General features: G+C 38.8%; 1 pseudogene; it reads left to right on the top strand.

Annotated features, from left to right (window-relative positions):
- Positions 1-4722: 4722 nt before the first annotated feature.
- LOC150035552 (secreted RxLR effector protein 161 pseudogene) lies at positions 4723-5403 on the top strand (annotated as a pseudogene).
- The last annotated feature ends 1190 nt before the right edge of the window (positions 5404-6593 follow it).

The raw sequence follows: 6593 nt of genomic DNA, 5'->3' as shown, positions 1-6593 counted from the left end.
CTCTAAATTTGAGGGTGGGGAAGGTCTGAGCAGATGAGATCAAGTGATGCGGTCATTAAGAAAATGTGTTCATTATATAAAAAAAAAATTCATACAAAACTCCAATGTCAGCGCAAGGGAAACTCCAAAAAAATCCCAACCTAATAAGAGTTAAGTCGTGAAAGGAATCTACTCGTAGTTGGATATTCGCATGACACCCTGGGAGCAAGCCAAACGAAGGTGGGTTTCCAAGAACGACGCAGTATGAAAAGAAAGAGAAAAATGAGAAAAAGAAAAAAAAAAGAGTATAAGGGACAACTCCTCTGACCAGCAAAAGTTATACTTAGTTGAAAATCAAGAGTTAAAGTTGAAATTGACACACAACCATAGTTGGATGTTCGTATGACATCCGTGGGAACAAGCCAAAACGAAGGGTGTAACCATGATCAACCGTCTCTAATAAATGACGCAAATTTGACCACTGCATCCGGACGCATCAAGTTGTTTTCACAAGAAGAGGTAAACATTCTTTTTAAAACTAGAAGGGAATTTTTTAGTAGAAATTGGTTGTATAGAAGAATAGAGTACGACTTTGTTAGGAATTATCAAGGATAGAAGGAAATTGCGTTGTTAAGTAATTTTGCCTAGGTGAGCATTCAAAGCAACCAATCGATGCAAAATTTAGGATAGAAATTGAACAATATTGCCTTAGTAGAAGATATGCTTGAGGACAAGTATATATCTAAATTTGGGGGGTATGATAACTTGTAGAAATACAAATTATTTATACTGTTTTATTTAGATATTGTGGCTAAAAGAAAGAAAAGTTGCGTCGAAAGTATAGAAATTGGCTAAGAAATGCGAGAATTATAAATTGTCATCAATACACCCACTAACACCATTGCGATGGTAGAATAGAATGTTTCAGTTATGTTTTGTAGGAAATCAAGTCAGCGCATGCGTTCATGGCTCAAAGATAAAATGAACAACGCATCTACATCGCATTGCGCCTATCAATCGAGAATGAAGATATGATCAACGCAATGACGGCACATGCGACAATCAATCAAGAGATTTGCGATCAACGCACTTTCAACTGCATACAGTAATAAAAAACAACACCGCATGCGGCGATAGATCGAAGATGTAAATAGCAACGCATTTGCGGATGGTTCTGACGAGTGTACAACTGTCAATTGTGCATTTTTTACGGGATTGATTGCGTAACAGAAGGAATATTCACTCCACCATTTCAGGAACTACCTTAACAATAAAGTGGGAACCACAATGCAAAGAGTCAAGCTTCTATAAATAACTTCTGCAATTCCATTGAAATATATACTTGAATACATAGAAACGTGGTCTGAGTGACTTCTAGAGTAGATCCGGGAAGAATCACGAGACAAGGCCGAGAGGTGAGTCTCCGAACAAAGAAACCTTCCAATCCCCGCCGTTGAAGCTTTGTACGAAGGTCACTTCTACCAGAAGAGAAAACCTAAGAGGGAAGCTCTTCTCTTCATCCATTCCACATGCCGGCAAGTATAACTCCGTTCAGATCTGTGTCAAGACGTTGACACTCTTCTGTATTTGTTTCTAAACTCTATTCATCACTTTTATTCATCTTCTTAATCTTTCATTCATACCATATATCGAACGCTTAATCGTAGTATTAAATGTTATGATCATTTCCATTATCATCTCTCTGTCTATTTCCATTCATCCATAATCCCTTTTCTTCATGATGTTTTCCTAATTCCCTGGATAATTAGCAAGAATTAAGTGAGTAGATTAATTTGTGTTAAGGAAATAATTATGTTTAGCTAAAGCATGCTCGATGACATCTTCACCTGTGAGAGCAGAAATGAAGATGTTATTCCGCCTATCAAGAGAGGGTTGGAAGAATGTGTTAACTAAAGCGAGAAGTACTTCTAGAGATGGAAGCAACCTTGCATTCATCACGTTCATCCCTGTTTCACCATAGAGATATGAGAACGCGCCCGATCACCGAGAGGTGTACGCCAAGGGAAAGCGGAACCTTAGTTGCATCTTTAACGCAATTAACAAACTTGCAATGTTTTTACTAGTTATCCTTTCTATTTCTGATTCATCCATAAAGACTTGCCATTACATACCACGATCCTTTGTATAACTTCACAGTCAGTCTCGATCTCAGTATCATTTATCATGTATCTTGTATCTTGTATCATCTTAGTTTAGGATTTTACTTATTAACACATTTTATTTTATCAATGCAATTTATTTTCATCGCACTTTAAATTCATGTATAAACCAAATTCTTTATTAATTGTAAAAAACGGTCGCATATATTACCAAAGTAATACATTAACGAAAACAATCCCTGTGTTCGACCTTGGATTATTCTGAGCAACTTGCGTTGGAAGGAAAAGATACCTAAGTACCTATAACTATGCTTTGGAAAAAGTAGAAGTACTTAAGGAAAATTCTTAGTATTGGAGACAAAGTAGGATTCTAACTAAGTATGTAAACTATGCTATGAACTCATGCATAGTAGGAAATATAGCTAAATGTTCAAACTATGATGAGAACTTGGAGAAACTCCAAGTTGCTTTAGGGAAGAGAAAAATTGACTATATACCAAGGATATGAGGGGTAAGGCTAAGTTGCTTTAGGGAAGAGAAAAATTGACTATATACCAAGGATATGAGGAGTAAGGCTTAACCTAGGATAAGACATTCAAGTGGCACATATTCTGAGAAAGGAAGGAAGACTTGGATGCATGCTAAGGAAGAAATGGACATGATGGACACATACCAAGAGGACTTTGGGCGCATAGGAAGTGTTGTGGTGAGATGTTTGGAACCAAGTGAAAACCTGAGGAAAGAAGTGGTTGTGTTGGAAGGTCATGTATTGAACTATGCACCACCAGTAGAGGAAATTAGGATTGAACGCATAAGGGAAGATTGGTGGGCGCATAGAGGATTCAAGGGGGAAAAGATGGCTAAGTGTTGGACAACATAAGACACTACAAGTGGAGGAAACCTAAAGAGGGAAGGGTTGAATGCATAGGTGAAGCATTGGGTGCATCAATGGCCATGTGGATGCATGTCTTGAAGGAAAAAGTAGGAGAAAAGGACACATGGCTAAGTCTTTGAGATGGCGAAGTGGACTATGCATTGGGGAGGAAAATAGAAACCAAGGGAGAAGGAAGAATAAGAAGAATTGGCGCATGAAGGTGAGATGGGTGCATAGGGCTAGGGTCGGTGCACAGGAGTCTTGTAAATTCCATTTGGACTCTAAGAGGAGCAAGATGGAAGTGTAAGACAAATCCATGGGAGAGAGCTACACCAAGGATAAGACAAATCCATGGGAGAGAGCTACACCAAGGAAGCCAAAAACCCTAGTTGAGCGCATGCTTGAGGGAGGATGAGCTAATACTTTTGCATAAGGACTAAGAGGAAGATATGAGGTGATTAAGAGCCAAGTTGAGGAACCATACGTCCAAACCTCAGTGAGCATGTGTTGGAAGCATCATCATGGACACATAAAGGAGATGTTGGACACATGGAGGATGGTTGAAGAGGCAACCATGTGTCCAACTTAGGTTAGCATACGTTAACTTGAGAACATGGCAAGCAAGACAAGATTGAGAATAATGTGAGGTACGTGGCTCAACCATGTGAAGTCTTGGTCGAGCCAAGGATGAGGAGGACGCATAGTAGGATATGTAAGAGGTCAAAATGACATCTCAAAAGTAGCTATGTGTTGGCCTATGCATGGTGAAGACACTTAAGCTCTACATGCAAGGAGGAGGTGTCAAGAGGGATGCATTGGACCTTACATGAGGTTGACACTTAAACTTCCCATGCAATTAAGGTGTTATGCATTGGGGTATAGGAATGATGACAAGGATCCCTTTTGGGATGCCTATAAATACTTGAGAAGACTCCATTTCATTTCACAACTCAAAATATCTTCAAGAAAACTTAAAAACAAAGGAAGTTAGTGAGAGTTGAAGAGCTCAAGGAGGGGGAATATGAGAAAACGAGACCAAGCCGATAAAGTACAAACTTTTAAGGCTCGACTTGTGGCAAAGGGTTATACCCAGAGAGAGGGAGTGGACTATGAAGAAACATTCTCTCCCGTTGCCATGCTTAAGTCGATTAGAATACTCTTATCCATTGCCACCTTTTATGACTATGAAATTTGTCAGATGGATGTCAAGACAGCCTTTCTAAACGGCGATCTTGAAGGGAGTATCTATATGGCTCAACCAGAGGGGTTTATTGCACAGGGTCAAGAACAAAAGGTTTGTAAGCTTCAAAAATCCATTTATGGGTTGAAACAAGCTTCTAGATTCTGGAATATAAGGTTTGATATTGCGATCAAATCTTATGGCTTTGAACAGAATGTTGACGAGCCTTGGTTTACAAGAAGATCGTCAGTTCTACTATAACGTTCTTAGTTTTATATGTCGATGATATTCTACTCATTGGGAATGATGTAGGATATCTTACTGATGTCAAGCAATGGATAGATACATAATTCCAAATGAAAGATTTAGGAAATGCGCAGTATATTCTTGGGATCCAAATTATTCGGAATCGCAAGTATAGGACACTAGCCATGTCTCAAGCATCTTATATAGACAAAATGTTGTCTAGATATAAAATGCAGAATTCCAAAAAGGGTCTGTTACCTTTCAGACATGGAATTCATCTGTCAAAAGAACAATGTCCTAAGACACCTCAAGAAGTTGAGGATATGAGAAATATTCCCTATGCCTCCGCAGTTGGAAGCCTGATGTATTCAATGTTATGTACTAGACCTGACATATGCTACTCAGTAGGAATCGTCAAAAGATACCAGTCTAATCCTGGACGTGATCATTGGACTGCCGTTAAGAACATCTTAAAGTATCTCATGAGAACTAGGGACTACATGCTCGTGTATAGTGCTAAGGATCTGATCCTTATTGGATACACTAACTCTGATTTCCAAACTGATAAAGATGATAGAAAGTATACATCTGGATCAGTGTTCACTCTTAACGGAGGAGCAGTAGTGTGAAGAAGCGTAAAACAGACCTGTATAGCTGACTCCACAATGGAAGCTGAATACGTAGCTGCTTGCGAAGCAGCAAAAGAAGCAGTATGGCTGAGGAAATTCTTGACAGATTTGGAAGTTGTTCCAAATATGACTCGACCCATCACCTTGTATTGTGACAATAGCGGTGCAGTTGCAAATTCAAAAGAACCTCGAAGCCATAAACAGGGAAAGCACATCGAACGCAAGTACCACCTTATTTGGGAAATCGTACACCGTGGTGACGTTGTAGTGACCCAGATACCTTCTGAGCAAAACATTGCTGATCCTTTTACAAAAACCCTCACGGCTAAAGTTTTTGAGGGTCACCTACAGAGTTTAGGTCTACGATGTTTGTAAACTAGGACAAGTGGGAGATTATGTTGGGCGTGAATGCCCTAGTTTATTGTATTCATATGTTTATTGTACTCATATGTAATATTAATTTCTCACAGTTAAATTCAGCATTGTATGATCCTACTAGGAGTCTTAGTCCAAGTGGGAGTTTGTTGGATTTTATGTCCTAAAACTCGTAGTTTGTAATATCTTATTCTTGTTCAATAAAGCAGTTATTGAAAATATTTAGTAAATTTAAATTCTATATTCATGAATCCAATAAACTAAGGATCTGAGGCTATTAAGTTTAAGTTTGAACTTTATGTAGTGACATAAATATGGATCAAGTTCAAATATATATAGCCAAAATGGTCTATAGTATATGAATAAGGTTGGGCGCCTTATGGAGACACTATGGATGCAGCCTATTTTGTAGTTAGTACAAACGATGTGATCCTAAACCGTTCATGTGGAGTTATGAAAATAGAGCATCCTATGTAAAGAGTTTACATAAGACTGAACCATAAAATAGTCACTTTTACGTTCTAAATGCCGTTTAATGTATAAAACTGACGATTTCGTTAATTGATGACCTAGGTAACTTAATCTTAATCCTGAGCTAACTATGAACTCCTGTTCACTCGGAATTATCCTCAGATCTGCATAGGTGAGGGCAGCTCTTTATCGTTGGCCCAATAAGCCTTCCATTTCAGGGGTAAGTTCAGGTGGATAGCTGAGAACATAGGGTGCAAAACGGAATTCATTCCTACCCGTTATAGGGATAATAGATAGGTTGTTCCCTTTAGTACTGAATCCAGGTCTTGAACAAGGGGCCCCACCCTCTCATTGGCCCGAAAGGGGTTCAGTTTATAGGTTGGATCTTAAACCAATTGTTCATTAGAGGATCAGTGGAACATAAGAAATAAGTGTAGTCTTGGGGGTTAAAAGGTTTTTATGACCCAGCTGAGATTACGAACAACATGTGAAGGATTAACTTACTAGTCATGGTTATATCAAATGGACACATATATATCTATAGTGAGGGGAGTGCAACTACGGGACTATAGTGGAATGACCCGTTAGTTAACGAATGTTCATTAGCTCCGTCTAAAGAGTTTAGCCAGCTAATCTCGGATCGTTGGAGCCTATGATCTATAGGTCCATTAGGTTCCCCTACTAGCTCATATGGAATAAACTTAGAACAAGTATGATAG

This window comes from Benincasa hispida, chromosome 6, assembly GCF_027475165.1.
Source record: "Benincasa hispida cultivar pf3 chromosome 6, pf3_genome.v1.1, whole genome shotgun sequence".
NCBI classification, from domain to species: Eukaryota; Viridiplantae; Streptophyta; class Magnoliopsida; order Cucurbitales; family Cucurbitaceae; genus Benincasa; species Benincasa hispida.
This window is presented reverse-complemented; position numbering and strand designations above follow the sequence as displayed.